Source organism: Idiotropiscis lumnitzeri, chromosome 6, assembly GCF_059441095.1.
Source record: "Idiotropiscis lumnitzeri isolate Australia: NSW breed Sydney's pygmy pipehorse chromosome 6, RoL_Ilum_1.0, whole genome shotgun sequence".
NCBI classification, from domain to species: domain Eukaryota; kingdom Metazoa; phylum Chordata; class Actinopteri; order Syngnathiformes; family Syngnathidae; genus Idiotropiscis; species Idiotropiscis lumnitzeri.
Window position 1 is genome coordinate 20,431,674 of NC_142396.1, and position 20,723 is coordinate 20,452,396.

Below are 20,723 nucleotides of genomic sequence, written 5' to 3' on the forward strand. Positions count from 1 at the left end.
TTAAGTAACCTCTTTTGCTCTTGTTCCAGAGGGAAGAGTAGAAAGCAACCTGGCCAGTGCAGATGGCGATCGCTAACCTCTTGAGGTTGGCACGCGAATGAAACAGGGAGCAAGGAATGAGGATTATATAAACAAGAAGACATACGCACCAATGTTGTTAAAATGTGGCTTTCAAACTAATCCATTCTAGTATGATGCTCAAGAGTAAATTCCTCAATCTGTTCAGATCGTGTTTTTATTAAGTTTTAGGACATGGAGTCTGTATTTCCTCCCCTGTGCTTGTGTAATTTTGCTCCAAGTACTCCAACTTGTTCACATATTCTCAAAACATGCTTGTCAGGATAAATGCAGACTCTAAATTATCCATACGTGTGAACAATGTATGAACAGATAATTGTCTGTGTGCCTTGTGATCGCTGGCAATCAGGGTGTAACCCCACCCTGCCTTTTGGCCTGGTGCACACATAAAGACAAGTGATAAATGTTTTTGTCCCAATTTTATCCATCCAAAGCAAACTGTAATTGTCAACCTTCGTCTCCATTATTGTTATTTTAACTGCATTTCCGTCATTTCATCATCGCCCAATTTATATATAGAATGAACGTGCATGCATATTTTTCAAAGGCAAAGTGTTATGTCACTGTCTATTTATTCATGAATATATTTTGGGGAAATAACATTCCTAATGTGTATAAAGTGGAAGACTTCCTTGAACGCCTCACAATGCAAAGTTATCAAAGCTTAATTCCTTAGAGGTAATTTTTTAAATAAAATTGTCTTTAATTCTTAGTTTGTTGCTTTAGTCTAGATGAGTCAAACTCATTTTTGTGGACGGGCCACATCGTATTTATGGTTTCCCTCAGAGGGCCTTTATGGCTGTGTACCCATATAAATGTTTGATCACGTTATCACATACACACAACAAATTGATGGAAAGCAAGTTTTGAAATCAGAAGCTAGTAAGTAATTGTTCGTTCAGCAGTTCCTCAAATTATTTGAAAAGGTGAGGATCGGTACCAAATAAATATCTCATATTTCAATGTTGTAAAAAGTGAAGAAAATGTGCAAGGAATTTAATGCACAATATTTGCCCTTTGCGGGCCACATAAAATGAAGTCGTGGGTCAGATTTGGCCCCCCGGCCTTGAGTTTGACACCTGTGCTTTAGTCAATTAAATGTTTTTGTATGCACACCCTAAACTGAATGCAGAAGAAGTCAAGAGTGAGAATACAATTGTTTTGTTACTACACTAGAAGGTTGTGAAGTCCCAAGCAATGTTAATGTAGCTTAGAATGAGGAGACAGACTCGTGGCGGGAGGGTAACAATAATATGGCAGGTGTGGAAAGTGGAGGATCATAGTAACCAGGAAGGAAAAAATGGATCGCATCACAGACCAGTCTTTTGAAGATCCTCCAACCCGTGAAAAAGATCTCATAAGTCCATATGAATATTCCAAGCATATATACTGTATGCCAAATTAGATATACACTCAAGGACAAAACACAAGAACTTGAATTGAGCTAAATAACTATGACCATGAAAACTGAAAGCCGCTGAGGAACGGACGACAGACACTTGACAGGAGACAATGAAAGGAAACAAGGAACTAAATACAAAGAAATTAACGAAAATCCAAAATAAATTGACGATTGTTTTGATACTTTCAGAGGATGAAGGGGTCATGTTTAAAGACGGGAATGTGGATTTTGATGACGATTCATTATAGATTTCTGACATTTAGCGAGGTTAAGATCTTTTCTATGGATTAAGTGTTTTAGATTGTCCCTAAATGTTGATTGCTTAATAAGGGAGCGTTTAAAATGAGACAGCAACTTGCATGTGTCAGAGGTCGTTACTTACTACTAGCAAATAGCATTCAGCTTGTCTGCAAACATGTAGAAACGTACTAAGCGTGTTTCATATTTTAGGGCTGAATTAAATAAGGCAGGTGGTGTTTGCATTTGAATTAGTGGAGACAGGTGGTGTCTAGAATGGTAATTTAAGCAGACATATTTAAGACTGGTAACTGCTGGATGAGTGCATTTGAATGCGTTTGTTTCCCTCTGAGGAAGAAAAGATTAAAAATTTGAATTCATATGATGAAAAAACAATTTCACTACATCACTGCTACAAAGGGAAACTGGACACGTCCTTCTCATGACTCATCAAAGTTTGTCTCTTGGTAAAGGTCCCAACTTCCATTTTGAAAAATGGACAATGAAAAACTTCTCTTCGGATCCCACAGAATGGCTTTTAAACTTCAGTCAAGCTAAAAAAAAGACAAGCGTAAATCCACTCATATAGTTGAAGCTTAAACATCTACAAACACAAAGCCATAGAGAAAACAGGTTCATGATTTTTACCATCACCTAAGGATGTTAATCATGGTGTGGTGACTTGAGGGGACCGCAACCAACCAAAAACTCAGAAACACGCTGAGTAAATTAAAGATTTACATGAATGTTCCTGCGAGGAAGTGTGAACTTGGGACTGAAGAAGACCAAGTACTAAGAGAGTTTAAATCTCCATTAACATTATTGAAAGTAAAAAGCTTCTGCTAATTATGTATTTCAGGGACTAAACTGCAAGTCACACAAGTACAACAACATTTGAAGAGCCACATGCAGTGGTCACTAATTCATAGATTCTTTTGACTGACCCTGTTGCCTCAGCGGCCACAGACAATTTGTATGTATGTTGTCTGTAAAGATCTACTTTAGTACATATTGTAAGTGGTACATTTAAAAATACTGAAATGACTGAAAACAAGGTATTTGTTGAAAATTCTGAATTTAGAAGTGCACACTATAAACTAGGACTCTATGTATGTATGTAAATGTGTGTGTGCGTGGGTGTGTGTGTGTGATTCCCAAAGTGCAATTATTCTGTAACAGGGACAGCAATGTAGCAATTAAACAACCTCTTTTCAAATGTGCATATAAACCAAGAGATACTGGGTCACTCTTCTGCAAAAAGATTAGGATTACATGGGGTAATCCGTATTGCTGCAGAGACAGAAAGACACAGTATCACAAACAGAGTAGAAAAAGTGCTGATTTTCAGATTTCTTCTGTGGGGTAGAAATGCTATTTTTTTCCAAGATGCAAAATGCTAAAACAGGTATGAGCAAATTCAATGCTGGAGGGGCGGGTCACAATTTTTCATCATTGCTAGTGGAGGCCACACACACACACACACACACACGCACACAAATATATATATATCTATATGTATATAGATATATATATATACATATATATATATATAGAGAGAGAGAGTGACAAAATACTTGGAAAATACTTGCTATTAATATATTTTTCACTATAATTAGATTCATGTATGTATAAAAGGGCTTTGTCATGATCTGTTTGGTGATTTAGGTTTTTGTCTTTAGTTGCATGTTTTGCCTTGTGTTTGCGTGTCTTCTGTCTCGTCATGTTTATTGTGTCCACCTGTGTTCGTTTACCCAATCGCTTCTGTTGAGGAATCAGATCCTTCCAATCCTTTGTGTCACATCCAGGTGCTCCTTGTTGTCTCATTAATTTGTTTGTATTTTGTTCCTCGTTTGCTTTCGGTTCAGTGTCCCTGTCAGATGTCCATGTTAAGGTCTCCTGCCAAGTGTCTGTCCTCCGGTCCGCAGTATGTTTCAGTTTTCATAGTTATTTTACTAGTGTTTGTTCAGTTACTTTGATCCTTGTTTTGTACTTTAGTTTTTTTCCCCAGTGCATTGATTGTCTTTTTGTTTCCTTTACATTAAATACCCCTGCCTCGCTCCCCTGCATTTGGGACTTCCGCAAACTCCACAATGACCTGACAGACTTGAAGCAAACAAAATAACCACGTACTGCATTTTTTTTATTCCAGTGCAAAGACGTCTCTTGCATAAAACTGACCATCAAAAGGTCTGCAAAAAGCCGCTGAACAAGAAACCAAGTTTAAGTGCAAGAACTAATTTATTCACAAAAATCAACTCATTCACAATTTTAATATTGTGCACATTATTCCAAATCCGCAAAATAAAAATAAGACCCAGTATAAGCGCAACTAAGACTTTTCCGCCATCCCATGGTGATTGGTAATATAATTTAAAATTATCATGCCCTGCATATTCAAATAGAAATAGAAATAGAAATCCCTTTATTGTCATTGTACTCAAGTGTGCAACGAGATTAGAGGGCTCCCCTCTCCAGTGCAATACAACAATAATACAGACAAATATATAAATTAGATAAATAAAGAAGACAGTGCAATGGAATTCAGTACTGAATAGGGCATATAGAAACACATCACAATGCTGTTTTGCGAGGTTAGGGTGGTCTCGTGTGTGTGTGAGAGTTCAGTATGGAGATGGCTCTCGGAAAGAAACTGTTTCTCAGTCTATTGGTCCTTGATTTGATGCATCTGTAGCGCCTGCCAGAGGGCAACAGGTCGAACAGGTGTGAGTTTGGGTGGGTATTGTCATTGACGATGTTGAGAGCCCTTCTGAGGCACCGGGCGGTGTAGATGTCCGACAGTGGGGGGAGAGGGCAGCCAATAATCCTTTGCGCTGTTTTGACTGTCCTCTGGAGTCTCACTCTGTCCGCCTCAGTGCAGCCGCTGTACCAGGTGGAGACACAGTACGTCAGCAGGCTCTCGATGGACGAGTGGTAGAAGGCCAGCAGCAGCTTCCTGTCCAGGTTGAATTTCCTGAGGACTCTCAGGAAGTGCAGACGTTGGCGGACCTTCTTTACCACTGCTGTGGTGTTGTGACTCCAAGAAAGGTCATCGGAGATCTGTACTCCCAGGAACTTGAACGTGTGGACCCTCTCCACACACACGCCTTCGATGCAGAGGGGGGGCGGCAGCGTCTTGTTCCTCCTGAAGTCGACGACAATCTCCTTTGTTTTAGCAGAGTTAAGGTGCAGTCTGTTATCCTTGCACCAAGTTGTCAGTCTCTTTACCTCCTCTCTGTAGGCTGTCTCGTCACCTTCCGAGATCAGACCGACCACTGTCGTGTCGTCAGCAAACTTGACGATGGTGTTGTTGCCGTGGGCCGGGCTGCAGTCGTAGGTGTAGAGGGCGTACAGGAGAGGGCTCAGCACGCATCCTTGGGGGGAACCGGTGCTCAGCATGAGGGTGGAGGACGTGTAGGGGCCGAGCAACACAGTCTGGGGTCTGTTGGTCAGAAAGTCCTTAATCCAGATGCGTGTGAGGGCAGGGAGGCCGAGAGTGTCCAGTTTGGCGACGAGGATGTCTGGGATGATCGTGATCACAGCATATTTACAGATTTTTTCCTTGTTTTTTTTTTTTTTTTTGTATTTTGGAATTTACCAGGTTCTACAAATTATTTCCCCCATTTACCTCTGTTCTGTGCAAAATGTATATTAAACGTTTACCAATGTTTTTCAAAGAATTTGGGGGGTTTGATAAATGTAAAAAAATAAATAAATCTTTGCAATAAATAATTTTTTTGAAAATTCATCTTGGGGCTTCTTCAAGTGGGTTTGCATGAGGCCTCCGGGCCGCCAGTTTCCCATTGCTCTGCTCAGGAATTGAATTTAAAGGTCCAGCATTCTGAAACTCAACTGCATACTGACCATTGCGTTTGTTTCAGTGCGGAAACTTTAATTTGTTTTCTAGCTTTACAATGTGCATGGAAATTTAGATTAAGAACAAGAGCAATAAAGAGAGTCTAAACGTTGCAAAAGAATTTTTCCGAACAATACTGGACCATCATCATATATATCAGCATATCATACAATCTCAATAGCATTTAAAAATGCTGACCATTTCTTGTAATTTATATCTGCTGACAGGTTCTAGAATTGTCTACAAAGTAGACCTTGACCTGCCTTTTCATCATCTATTCACTCTTCAGCACTGATTGATGTACTGTCAGGTGTTGGATTTGATGAACTCCAAGCATGTCCTATTCTAGACTGATACATGTAGAATCCCTCTGATGGAGGTCTAAAAATGTAGAAATAAATAATAATGATTTCTGCAGAGCAAAAGTTGATTACACTATTCGGAGGTCATTGATGGTGTAGTTAAACACTCGCCTGACTCCGATGCAAGCAGCGGGGGGTGAGTTCCCACTCGGGGATGGTGTGAATGGAAGTGGGAATGGTTGTCTATTTCTATATGTTCCCGATTTCAGAGGATCAGAGGCGGCTTCATCTTCTGCGTTTGCACCACACGCAGGTCTACATCCCCTGAAGTGTGATAAGATAGGATGACAGCGCTACAAATCTACAAAGATAAATATGTTTCCAAATTACATTGCTTTCCAGAATGTCACGAGACAGCAGAGAAACGTGATGAATAAGCCCTGGTTCGCAAACACTTTGGGGAACAACAAAAAGCCATATAACTGCAGTGTATCCTATGGGGGGGAAAATGCTTCCAAATTCAAAGAAATCCGAGGTCAACCAGCATCCTGAAACAAATTGTTTGACCTCTTCAACTTTTTCATGTCACTTACTAAATCATATCACTTGCTGTAATTCTAGATTAATAATAAAACAACAAGCGTAGAATTAAACATTATTTTTTTTATCATTAGGATCAAATGTCTAGATCATCTTTTTTCATTGCGTTTTTAAGACTGCACAGCCCAATATCCTGAAGTAGGCGTGTCAGTGATCACCCGTCATCGTCAGTCCATCACTCTGTCATCACTAAATTACAGCTCATTTTAGGACTGTCAGCCAGTTCATCATTGTTCCTTTAACCACGCTTATGTTATCGCTAAATTACAGTTCTTTCTTTCTGGATTGACTTGTTTAGAGCTGTTGAACTATCAATTAAGAAAACATTTAGCAGCCAACATCAACACCTGTCCCCAGATTGACTAGCGGAGTTGAGATTTTGGATTTCTCCTTTTGTTCTAGCTTGTGTAGCCACAAACAAAGCGTGTTTTGTGCAAAACATTCCGTCAGTGATAAACTGACGTGATGCCCACCTCTGCCAATGTCAGGCCCATGCATAAGGGCAAACTGCTGCTGCATATCAAATATTAGATCAGTTTCAGACTCTGCTATCAGGTCAGGAGGATTATGTGAATGAGGATTTGAGGACACGGCCGCATCCAGCCATCATTCTATTTTGATTTGTGTTCCAAAGAGCATTTATCCATCTCACTCTCTCTCAGTACACTCATCGTTTGTGCATGCAGTATCAATTCAGGAAGCTGCTTGTCAGTGAGTTCACAACCTCAATTTTCTGTCAAAAGTCGACTTGTTTTGCGTTAAATGCCAGCAACCCTTGGGAGGTAATATGATGGACATCTGGAAGATGTAAAAAAAATGTTTCAGAGACAGCACAGTTTACATGAAGAAACTATGGTTGCTACTAAATTACAGTCAATTCAAAGACATGCAGTCACTTGACTGTCCCCTGACATGAGCGTTGCAGCGACGACAACAATCATCCTTGGGATGCCCTAAAGCTGTATCAAAATCCCTTTTTTTTTTTGCTAAATTCCGCCTTGTTGTAGAATTACATGCTCTGCTAGGATGGTTTACTGTTAGCCAAGCATTAAACGAGCAGATTTTGGCGGGCGTGGCCAAGGCTGCCCTGATTTCACGTGCTTCTGTTTAGTTGTTGTGGTCAATATTCCACGTGCTTGTTTTCACACTGACGGGATGGGTTACATACCGTGCTTCATACGGGCTATGGTAACTCGTTTTGGTAACACGTGAGAAAGAGAGATTGATAATGCTAAATTACAAAATAACATTAATTTATAACTGCAAAGAGTTGCACAACACATTAGTTCTTGTCAGTCCATTGTTGTCGTTCATGTCTGTTGTCCAAGCCAGTCTCGATTTCACAAGTTAAGTCAAGTCCTTGTTTCGTTGATCCCTGTTATTTTGTACTTTTAATTTTCACAGTCCCTTGTTTGCCTTTTTAAAAAAAAAAAATTATCTCCAAATAAATACTGTTGAGGTTACCCCTGCCTCGCTCCCCTGCGTTTGGGTCCTCCTCCACCAAAACCTGACACAAACATTTCCTAGGTGCACTTTGCATTATATTTTCTGGAATTATGAGGAAAGGAAAAAAACAATTAACATAACAATAGAAAGATTGTCTGTTGTACTTTGTAATGGATTCACATTAAAATCATCCAACAGGGAAAAAGTCATTAGTAGTTTAGAATTTTGCCAACAAACCAGAGTGCACGTTTGCATTGTCAGCTGCTGTAACAATTCCAAGTATTTTCTGTCCCCTTCAATTAGTGAGAAGTAAAGAGAGTTATTGTTCTATATATCTGCAATGTGATTTTTGAATTGCTAATGTCTCTCACATAACTGTTCTATTCTGCCCGTTTAGCTTCCACTCATAAGCATAATGCCCACAACTCATCAAATTATTGCTTAAGATGTCAAATAAGGCCACATACATGACACCAATCTCTCTTTCTCGCTCTGATTATGGACCAAAATTTTTCATTATGAAAAAAAACTAACAATTATATTAGCATCAATACAACTAACATTGCGTGCATTGCTCGCTTCTTTCTTACATCCAAAATGTCATTAGAACCTCAATGATTATTTTTAGACTGAATTATTAATATAAACATGTATTTCCATTAGCACTGCTTATTACCCTCATTTTATTGCTGTCATTGCTACAATAATTGCTATAAACAGCAACAGTAAATTGAAAACTAACCTGTTTTCTCACCCCTTCCAGTCCCTTTATCCTTTTCCCCTCTCTCACATTCAGCCCTCCCTGTCTCTCAAAATCAGTTTTACAGGTCGACGTAAGCAGATGCCTCACCATGATTATTTTCCCCAGAGAGAGTTTTTTCCTTGCCTTCTTGCTCATCAGAGGTTTAGAAAGCTTTATAGAATGTGTGAGGACCCAGGTTTCAGACTTGAATTTGCGCTAAATTAAAATAATTGTCTTGATTTAGCAATTGGGTTGGTTGAAAGTAATTAAAATGCCCCAGTAAAATCAATAACCATATTTCATTCTTTTTTTGTCCACCGCTCATTCTATGAAATCTGTTTTCAGGGCAAAAATAATACAGAGGCTGAGCGGCGAACCGTTACTTTGTTTCGGAAAAGCACATGAGCAGATGAGCACATCAATCATGGTTGACTGGCAGGAAAAATGTAATTACCTATTTTTCTTTTTTTTTCATGTTCAAAGCACATTCGATTAAAAATCCATTGTAAGACTGCTACATAGTTGATGGACATATTACCATTATATCATAACAATATGAACCTAGCTTACTTTCTGGTCCTATGTCATTGATTGAATTCAAATATGTTAGCTAACTCAAAAAAAAAAAAAACGACACAGTGGGAGAAAGGCTAACGGCGTGAAATGAGGCTAACGGCAGAGGTTTCCTACTTACTGCTTGGGCTTCCAGTCTTGGAGACAGCCATAAGGTTGGCACATGAAATGCATGCAGGGGGCCTAATTGATATTAATACCCTACAGACAGCACTTACTTTGGCGGAACGGGGTCAGGGGTCAACAATTTTTATGAATAAGGCTGGTGGGTCGAGGTCGATACCGTACCGAGATAGCGACCGTAGGGTGGAGGACTGACAGGCAAAAAAAGGGTCAAGTGCCCAGCTCTGAAATCTACAATATATGTAGAGACGCCTTCTTGAGTACGTTGATGCCGCAGTCATATTGGATATGGCAACATTAAGCAAATTGTGAAGATGCCGTAATTACTTGCTCCTTGAGAGGTATCATCAAGCAAGAACTCACTGGTTTAATACCACTTGTCCGTTTGAAGCAAAGTGCAGTTTCTCCCTTCTGAATACAAACACGAGACAAGCGTCGCCTCGTGATATTTCACATTCGGTCTGAAGTAGTATATTGGCGGATTACACACGCAAGACAGGCTGGACGTGTTTCTGTCAGCCGTCAGTGAAATGGGCATCCGTGGGTATTTTTAATGGGACGGACGAAAAACCCCTTCCGTCCTTCCTTGGTCCATCTATTTAAAAAAAAAAAATAAATAAAAAAATTCTCATCCTCCGTCCCCAAAATGGGCATCTGTCCATCAGTCCCTGGGTCGGAATGCCTATCTCTGCACGCACGCATGCAGTTGTTTATACGGGAATAAGAATATGGCCCCAATGCAGTTCATGACCACCAGTCCGTCCTCCCGCTCATACGTGCATGACGAGAATTAATAAAGCTGATTTAAAGCTCATTAGCTGGCTAATTTCCTATTCACATCCATTTACTGCACAATACGGACAATAAAATAACTTATTAGAAGCCAAAATGGCCAAATTCAGCCATTGAAATTGATTTGTACATACATGAGCCACTTGAGATGAATAGCCATTATTACATTAGGTATTATCTATATTTTTAACTCAAGGAAAGGCTTTTCGCCCCCCAAACAACGCCGAATGCAGTTATAGTTACACATCGTACTGGAACCTTTTTCCGACTCTTGTTGTCACACGAGGCAAATTAACAGTTGAGCTTAGCCCGGGCGGCACTGTAGAGATGGCTGTATTTATTGAACGTCATCCCTTTGCTCAAATTAAATGGAACATAAGATGCTTATTTTGGCTCTCAATGGCTTCTTTACACAGCAAGATTTAATTCTGCCCTGAGTGCAAATATTTGAATTCTACACACGCGGCACTTGACCCGGTTCGGTAGGAATGGCCGAAAACCCATCCTTGCTTAATCTGCCTTTTTTATGAACTTCTCATCCTCTGTCCACAAAAATTGGTGGAATAGCCATCTCTGCTATTTGTCACGTTAGGCATGTTCAGAGGTGTATGTCTTTATTAACTGCCTCACAAACAAATTTAAGTCTTCAGCAGCAACTATAGCCTCTATTCAAACGGCTTAAGAATGCCTGGTTTAAATGCACGCTGTTCTTTACTTCACACACAGGCGCAAATGATGCAAGCAGTCTTCACGTAACCCATGCAAGACCAACACTCGCACCTTTGTGGAACCTAGATGCTAAACTTTGAGATACTTTTTTTAATGAGCATTCACAGTCAATGGGGTTCTTACAATGCCATTTTCAGACCCTTCCATGTGGAAAAAAGATGTGAAACACATAAATGCACATTCCTGGGAATGAAGGAGTTTAAATTTTATGTTTAGTGCCATTATTCATCACAACTAAGTTGACTGAACACATCTATGTGAATCCTAAATCAATAAAAAGTTGATTAGTGTTTTTTTTTTAATTTATACATTACACATACTGTGCTGCCTCCTCAGGTTGTACCCAACTTAGTCAAATGGTAGCAGTAGTGTGACACATGTAGATTTTGAACGATGATTTCTTATGTCGATAAGTTATAGTCAACTTAATCATTTAGAATCGTTTGTTTCCACACACTTATTCATGTAGATTTATCTAATTTATATCCAATATGTTTTAATTGAATCATTATTGAAGTTGCATTTTGTTTTTCTTTCATAAGTACTCAACTCAACTGTATTTATAAAGTACTTTAAGACAAGCACCATTGTACACAAATTGTCAGAACAAAAGTAAGTGGTACAACAACAAACAATAAAGCAAATTCATAATGAAGACAGTAAAAAGCACAAAAACAGTAAAAGCAAAATCCAAGTCTCATGTTGAGTCGAAAGCCAAAGAATACAAATTTTAAGACGAGTTTTGAAGATGGGAATCAAGGCGGCTCGGCTAACGTTTAGCGTGTGGTCACTCCAAAGAGAGGCACATGGAAAAGGCTCGATCCCCTCTGAGCCTTTGCTTTGTCCTGTGTACCTCTAATAGCGTTGGGCTGGTGCGTAAGGGTGGAGGAGCTCAGAGACGTTAAGGTGGGGTGAGACCAGTTGAAATTTTGAAAACAAATAATAGAATCTTAAAGAGACCTCTAAAATGTACAGGGAGACAGTCTTACGAAGAGGCGAGCAGCAGCATTTCAGACCAACTGAATACACTTGATGGAGGAATGGCTGACTCCAAAATAAAGTGCAATACAGTAATTCAGCTGAGATGTGAAAAAGGCATGTATTACTCTTTCAAAGTGCTGTTGAGAAAGGAGATACTTTAAAAAGATGGATTTAAAAACAGCACCAATTTGCTTATCCAATTCGAAATCACTGTCCAGTTTGAGACCCAAATTTGAGACAGACTGATTTAGATTAGATTACATTTAAGAAATGAGAAATCCAACGGTCACTGAGACCAAACATCGAAACTTCAGTTTTCTTTTCATTGAAATTCAAGAAATTCAGTAGTACCCAGGTCTTGATTTAATCCAGACAAGACAAAAATGGCCTCAATGAGAAAGGATCTTTTTTGCTCAATGGGAAATAGATCTTACAGTCATCTGCATAGCAGTGGAAGCATATACCATGTTTCCCTAAAATGAAACCCAAAGGAAGCAGATACAATGAAAACAGCAGAGGCCCCAGAATTGAACCCAGTGGAACACCGTATGCCAATGGAGCACTGTGAGACTCAAATTAACCAAGGTAAAAACAAAGAGTTCTGAAAGCCAAATAGGATCTAAACCACTCAAGGGTGCTACCACTAATTCAAACCTGGTGCTGCAAGCGAGCCAACAGAAAACAGTTAAATCCAGCAAAACCAGACACACATAGTCTTCAATGTCATTTGCAACTCGTAACAGGGCACAATGACATTATGTTCAGTCAAGAACGATTTTAACTCCATGTACGCTACTTTTTCCATATTTTTTAAAATAAAAGGCAACTTAGAAATGGACAGTACATCTTGACAAGGCCAGTCTTTTTGAGCGTGGGTTGAACCACAGCATGTTTAAATTGTTGGCGTGCTACACCAGAAAACGGACTGCTGCTTATATTGGCTAGGACCAATTTACTAATCTTTGGGAATATCTCTTTAACGGAATGGAGAAGAACAGAGTCTTAAGGGGATGCAGATGGCTTCGTGTGGCAAACCAAATGATTAAAACATTTCAAAGAAACTGTTTCAAAAGAATTTAACGCAGTTGAACACGGCACATGGACAGATGTATCCACTGTGGTGTTTGAAACAAGGGTCCAGGGTGTAGAAACGGTATCAATGAAAAAGTACTGTAAGTACTGAGAGTATGCACGATGTACATGTTAAAAACTGTGCATATTTTTGAGGCAGCTTACAATAATTAAAATGTTGGTCATTATAGTAGTACTTGGCGTGAAATGTTTGAGGACTAGACAGCATCCTCTGCTGTTCACATCTTGAACGTGCCCACAGGCAATTTAAGTGGACTCGACTGAGCATTGTTTGCGTGTGCGTGCGTGTGTGTCCAAGAATTTGAAGTAGAAACAGGAGAATTCAGTTAGTCAACTATATTGTGTGCTTTGGGCGATAAAACAATCCCACCTGCTCAACCACTACACACACACACACACGCACTCACACACACACCTGTTTAACATTGCTCCCGGGATGGTGATTCAGATGCACATAAGCACGAAATGCAGTTTATTTGTGTGTATCTGTTGTGTGAGTGGGTGTGAGAAAGAGAGAGAGAAGAAGAAAGGTGGAATGCGAGGAGGGGGGGTTCTTTTTGTTCTGTAGTCTGCTCTGGGGCTCCTCTGGGAAGTGAAATTGAAACACCTGATTATCGCAGAGTATAAGCATCATCAAGAAACATCAACAAGAAATAGATTCTCAAGAGAGCTTTGAACCAGTTTAGTTTATGATCCTGATACCTCATCCTCACGTTCATACTCCCAAATTGAATATCTTTTGACTTCATCATTATCATCATCATCATCATCCTCAGTCTGCCTGAGTTCAATCCATCCATTATCTGCACCGCTTCTCCTCACAAGGGTCGCAGCGGTGCTGGAGCCCATCCCGGCTGTCCTTGGACAGTAGGCAGGGTACACCCTGGACTGGTTGACAGCCAATCACAGTCAATATAACTAACTATTTTGTACAGTACCATACTATCAACCTGACATTGCACCGCAAACCCACAAAAAAATTGCAGAGAAATTCATTCATAGCATTTTAGTGAGAAGCTACAGAATATGAAGGTTAGAATACCTTTTTTGGTGTACTTTTTATAATTTCACTATATGACCGTACGCCTCGCCCAAATTCTACAGTCTTACTAGTATAAACCTTTAACATTGTATAATTTGTGCTTGCCATAGAAACATGCATATCTTCATTTTGGTCTAGTCTAATTTAACGTGTTTATGAATTTAGTAGAAGCGTTATGCCTAGCTGAGCGTTCGTGGTGACGCGGGTGCCAAGCCCCCGGCGCATCTTGATATTTGGTGACATCAAGTAGACTAAATTTTGAATTGAATTTCAGCAGACGGACTAAAAAAAAAAAGGAAAGAAAAAAAAAACTTTAGCAGATCAGTCAATGGGATGGAAATGGCAATCAAGACTGTGAAAGTCTATGAGACAAAAATCACTGGCGCTCTTCTTTCTTTTATCATCCTGTATGCTAATTGGGTACAATGAAGCTTATTAATGGAACCATAAGACAATGCCTGGTCATAAGTAATTAGTGGGATTTCAATGAACAAGAGGCACTGTGTTTCGAGCATGTCCTCATTAAAAGTAGGCCCCGCTTTGAAAAAAAAACTAAATAAAACCAGACCTCAGGATATGCCAATGAAAAATAAATCGGATGGGTACACTTAGTCAGATAAATTGGAGTTCTCTAGCCTTACTGCCCTAGTTAGCATTTTGCATTTTGTTGTTCTGTACACTGCAGGGCAGAATGAACCGCCGCAGCCACAAAGCATTTGTTGAGTGCAGTGGTGTTTATGGGAGTTCAATGGAACACAGTATGCCAAATTAGAGACAGAAGGGTCTGTCCAGACAGGTGGAGGGAGGACGAGTAGTTTTTTTTAAAAAAAAAGACGCCCTAAGCAAGGACAGAAGTGGGTTTACATCCGTCCCTTTAATCGTGCCTAACCTGTGGTGTTCCTCCGTTTTTAACCTGTTTTGGAGCCTCTGGTTTTCCCGACAGGGCTTGGGCGGCTCCCTCGTCCCCGTTCTGGTCACGCCTCTGCAGCTTCAGCTCCGGCGCACCTGCAGCTCATCAGTCTCATCATCATCAACCAGATAAAAGCTCAGTACAGCCAGGAGTCAGGTGCCAGATTATCCCGTTTACGTCGTGGTACTCCGGCCCAGATCTGTGCTCTCAGAATTTATCCTGCCTTGTATTTAGCCTAGTTTGTGCTAACGTGCCTCCCTGTTTTTTTTGTTCTTCTCATGTCTACCCTAAGTTTCCTGCCGACCCGCCCAAGCTCTGCTTCACTGCTGCCTTTATTCTCTCTTATTAGTATTTTGGATTGCCCGCCCAGACTCCACCTTCCATTCCAAGAGACTCTGAACACTTTGCCTCACCTCTATTCACTTCACAATAGTCAAGTACGGCTTGTATAGAATTCAAATATTTGCACTCAGAGCAGGATTAAATCATGTAAGAGAGAGAGAGAGAGAGAGAGCATAAACACGGAAGTGATATGCACGACTGTGTGAAGAAGCAATTGAGAGCAAAAATATGCATCTTAAGTTTCGTTTAATTTGAGCAATAGGGATAAAGTGCAATAAATAAAGCCATTTGTGCAGTGTGACCCCAGTCCAAGCTCATCTGCAAATTAGCCTCGTGTAACAACAAGAGTCTGAGAGAGCTTTCAGTATGCTATGCAACAATAGCTGCTCTAACACTTGCCATAGTTTGGGGAGAAAAAAAGTCTACCAGTGTTAATAGTGTAGATCAGGGGTAAGGAATCCAGGTCCTGGAGTGCCATATCCTGCCCTCTATAAATAGCTCCGTACTCCAACATACCTGATTCAAATGATCCCGTTTGTTTCAGATTACTATAGCGCTTGTTGATGTGTTGATTGTTTGAATCTGGTGTGTTGGAAAAGGTAGAGATCTAAAGCAGGCAGGATATGATTTTCAAGGAACCGTAGTTCCCTACCCCTGTTACAGAAAACACCCCATTCATTAATGTGGAGACCCACGGCTATTCGTCCAAAGCGGCTAATGTATGCACAAATTCATTTTCTGGCAAGATTTAGCTTATGCGGGTTTTAACAGGTTTGTTTTGTTGTCCAGTAATGCCGGTTAGTGGATGTGAACAGGAAATTAGCCATCTTATGAGCTTGAAATAATGGACGATTATTTTCGGTGTGTTAGCAGCGTGTGTGACGTGGTCACTGGCGGCGTGACAACACGGAAGAGAATAAAAGTTGCGGCAGTGAGTGCGTGTGGAGCAAGGACTTAGATAAATTATGTTGACAAGTATTTATTTTTGTGTTTATTGGTAGTTTCATAGTATTAGTGCAACTCAGCATAGTGTATAGTTTTTGGTTCCATTTAAAATATACTGAGTTTACGCTAGCGCCAAACATTAATGCAAATTGTGTTTGTGGATGGCTGTGGCATTGCATGAGCGCACAAAAACAAGCACGGCAGCGATTAAAAAAAAATGTAATCCAATCAAAATCAAAAACTGAAAATTGAATTGAATTGGGGCTGAAGTGAATTGTTCCATACATATAACCTATGTAAATTTGAGAATTTTGTGTCAGTGCTGTGATTGACAAGTTATCATCCAAGAGTGTAACCCACCCACTCAATTATCCTGCCCGAGGTCAGAATGTGAGGCATAAGAAGTGGTTGGAAAGAAGTTGTTTCTCTGACTGACTGAATCATAAGGACAGACACTGGTAATAGATTGTCTTGCTTTCAATTGCTAATGACAGAAGGTTCTTCGATCACCCCCTGTCAGGCTGCAATACGCAACATCTGTCAAACAAATGATATTACTTAGTCTACATCTTATACTTCTGACTAAGACTGAACAGAATAAAGAGAGATTGTCATTTCAAAAGTATTGAGTCAAATAATGCATTTTTTTTTCATTTTCTGCTTTTTTTACATTACATCTTAGTGATGTGAAGCAATTTTGAGAAGCCTCAATTGCATTGCCTTAGGCATCTTTATGACACTCTCGCCCACGCTTGTTTTTCCATCAACCTTTTTGCAATTGTGCTGCCAATGACATTTGCCTCACATTCTGCCTGTGCACATTTTATAATGACATGTAATACCTTTCATCAATCTAACATTCTTGAAACAAAATTGGATAATTAAATGTGCTGGTGTGCAATTAAAATCCAGACTCTGTAACTGAACTTAATGACGCTACAACTTTCAATACAGACTTTTAAGAAATATATTCAACATGGTTATGACAATACTGTCTCTGCTCAACTGAAAGCTGTTTTCTCAATCTGATCACATGAATTAATACTAAGAGTGACTTTTAAATGGAATCTCTAGTGTTGTTTTAATGATTTTGTATGAATGCGCAGACATCCTGTCTTGCTTCTCTCCAAACATTCTCAGCTTCCTCAGTCAGATCCACTAAAAGGATATGTGACATACATAAATAGATTGTGGAGTGGGATTTCAAGTGAGCCTTTGAAAATGTGCAGTCCAAAAAGATTTCTGTGAGGGAGGTTGAGAGTGGAGACCAGCAGAGCACAACAGTGGGTGGCAGATTCACACATTTTAGATAATCTTCCCATTGCAAAGGCAGATATCGCCAAACAAACATAATAAACAAAAGAAAAGTGTGGTGCAGAGCTCTATATTTCTGAGTTCTTTTAAAATCCATTCTGATCGTTCACACACGTACAACACGTCAAGCAATCAAGTAATTATACATTGTTCATATCATGTAGTTATTCCTTTAAAGTGATAAGGTGAGTTTATTTTTATTTTTTGTTTGTTTTTTGTTTTGGGGTGTTCAGCGGCCTTGATGAACACGACACTATATCCGCCCCTCTACTAAGCAGCAGTTAACTCCCATGTCCACATTCAGAACCAAAGCAAGAGCAACCGTATTTGTATCTTTGCATACGTAGAAAAGTTAATTATTAGTTGTAATCAGTCCATTACGGACATACCAATGTTTCTTTTTTTATTGACAGAAAAACCTCTAATTCTGACACTCCCACCTTTTTTTAACAGCATTGTGGCCATGTCAAAAGTTATTGTTAGTTCATGCCACGGGACGGCAAAATGGACAGTGGGCCACAAATGGGCCCCATGCTGTAGTTTGGACACCACTGCTTTAGAAATTCAAAATGAAAAATACAACAAAGCATTTCTTGGTTGTTTCTTTCTTCTTTCTTTTTTCTTTTACTTTTTTGTGCTCCTCGCTATAATGTTTTTTTTTTTTTTTATTGCTGATAGTCATCTTCTACTTCCTGTAGCTTGTGGATGGCTGTCTGATAAGAGCAAGTGACTGCTGCGGGGGCCACAATGCTACTAGCATAGATTACAAAGCATGCCTTCCTTTGTATGTTTGAGCAAGGTGAATTTTTCCAGTCACTGCAGATCAAAATCGTTTACTCGTTACAAAAGCGATCCCTAAAAAGCCCTTAAGGGAGCCTGACTGTCAACAAATTACATTACCCGTTGGCTCATGCAAGAGGTTGCATCATCACCAAGAAATCACTCTTGGACTTTGGCACCGGCAAGAAAAAGGAAACCATCTCAGAGGAGTGAGATTTTAATAATGTAGATTCACACAGTGCAAGCTGGCGCCATTTACTTTGAGTTAGCTTTGTTGCAACGAATGTAGCATGCGAGCGTTTCACTTTTGTCATGATCCGCGTCGGGCATGGCAGGGTTCTGTTATTATTTTTACCTTTCCATGCTTTTGTGTTATTGTTTTGTCAGCTGAGTGGGGGCATTCCCCCTCAGCACTCGTCCTCACCAGCCACGCACCTGTTCCCCGTTAACCGTCACACACCTGATCCCCATCCGCTCCCCTAATGACCGGACTATTTCAGCTCCCCATACCGACTACTCAGTGTCGGGTCATTGCCGCTATTTACGGACAATCACGACCGCATTTTGTTCTCGTCCATGTGCGTATTCATATCCTCGTTCCCGTTTACGTCGCTCAGCGTTTTGCCCCTGCTTTCGTTCCTCGCCCTTCTTTTCTGTTAGTCACGTTTTGTTACATTTGTTACTTTGCTCTCTTCCCCGTTGTCCTTCCTTGTTGAATCCCTTTAATAAATTCCCTTAACATTATCTATTTCCCTGCCTCCTCGCCTTTTGGGTCCCCCTCCTCCTCGCCGTAAGGCGATCGTGACAACTTTAGGCATGACTAATCGATTTGCACTCAATGCAACCGTTACTTACGTAATAGTTTGGTCATACTTGGTTTGAGTGGTTATGGCTGCAGACTGGAGAGGGACGGAGAAATAACGTTCCAACATGGCTGCTCAGTGCACATTGCCGCAGGTGCAATCATTCATTGAAATCTCAGGGGAAAACACATGTAACTTAAGCAAGCATTTTCTGTGACAGTGAATAATTGTTGTGATATATAATATAATGTTTAACAAGTGATTTTTTTCAAATCATTCCCTTTTATATATTTATTTTACATTAATGTCATTGTAGTTGCAAGACAAGTAATTGTATTGAAAAACAAGGAGCATGAGTTCTAATATTTCTGTTTTTATGTTTTTCTAAACAAAAAAAAAGGACTGATAGCAATACCTGTAAGGCATCGGATTGATAAACGGTATCGTTGATAGTAGTAGTGACAAAATCGATACCCATCCCTACGCTTAACAGGTAAATGAATTTGCCTGATACTTTACTGAAAAAGTATAATCTATCAAGTTAAATACCATCACAAACCAGTAAAATAAAAAAAGAAAGATTACATAGCAGAGGGATATTTTACTAATTTTGCAATTTTCAGGAGTACATTTTTAATTAATAATAATTAATTAATAACTAATAATTTTATTATTTTTCACTAATAACTAAAACTTTATTTTGCCACTTGCTGTTGACTGAAAATCACATCACATGTTGAGAGCTCAGGTAACAACCAATCACGACACAGCTTGTGAACCTTAGGTTGATTGGTTTCAAGCAGATGCTCTTATATAACCCTAATTAGTCATGTCATGTCATTATCTGAACCACTTATCCTGTACAGGGTCGCGGGAGGGTGCTGATGCCTATCCCATCTGACAAAGGGCGAACGGTGCACCACCCACTGAACTGGTCACCAGGCCGTCACGGGGCAGACATAGACCCCGTCACCGAGTGGGAACCAAACCCATGCTGCCCGCTCACAAGTCAGCCGAATGTACCACTACACCATCAATGAACCCTAATTAGTTTAGAGTTTAAATTTTATAAGATGTATAGAAATTAATAAGATGCTACAACATTCAACTTTGATTAACCTTTGCAACTTGTGCCAGCATTTCTGAGATCTTTATAAATGATGGTGCAGTTGAAATTGAAGGCAATACTGTGGCTTTAAAATTTTAGTGCTGTAATCGTAATTGTTTAGGGCATTTTAAAATTATACCAACAATATGCACTATGCTGAATTGCACTAATCCTGCAAACTACAAAAATGCACTGAAAATAAACTAAAATAAACACTTGCATTCGTTTTTGATTTTGTTTTGATTCAACCTTTGTCCAAAACTTTTTGTTTTTCTTCACTAGTATGCATAATTTAACAGTAGTTAATTTATTTACAAAATCAATGCCTGTGGTACAAACCCCCAAAAAATCCTTATGTAAATAGTAGTAGTAGTATTTTTTTATTTTATTTTATTTTTTTAGTAGCATAACGTAGTACATTGCAACAACCTTAGTTATGCACTTTATGTTCATGTAATGCCAATGAGGGCTTGTGGCAAATATGTTCTGTCAGTTCGAGTAATGCTATTTCTCAAATCATATACGCAAC

At 39.6% G+C, this 20,723-nt stretch overlaps 1 protein-coding gene across 2 annotated transcripts in view; it reads right to left on the reverse strand.

Annotated features, from left to right (window-relative positions):
* Nucleotides 1–20,723, reverse strand: part of galnt18a (UDP-N-acetyl-alpha-D-galactosamine:polypeptide N-acetylgalactosaminyltransferase 18a) — a 285,922-nt gene that overhangs the window by 244,790 nt on the left and 20,409 nt on the right. The window lies entirely within an intron of this gene.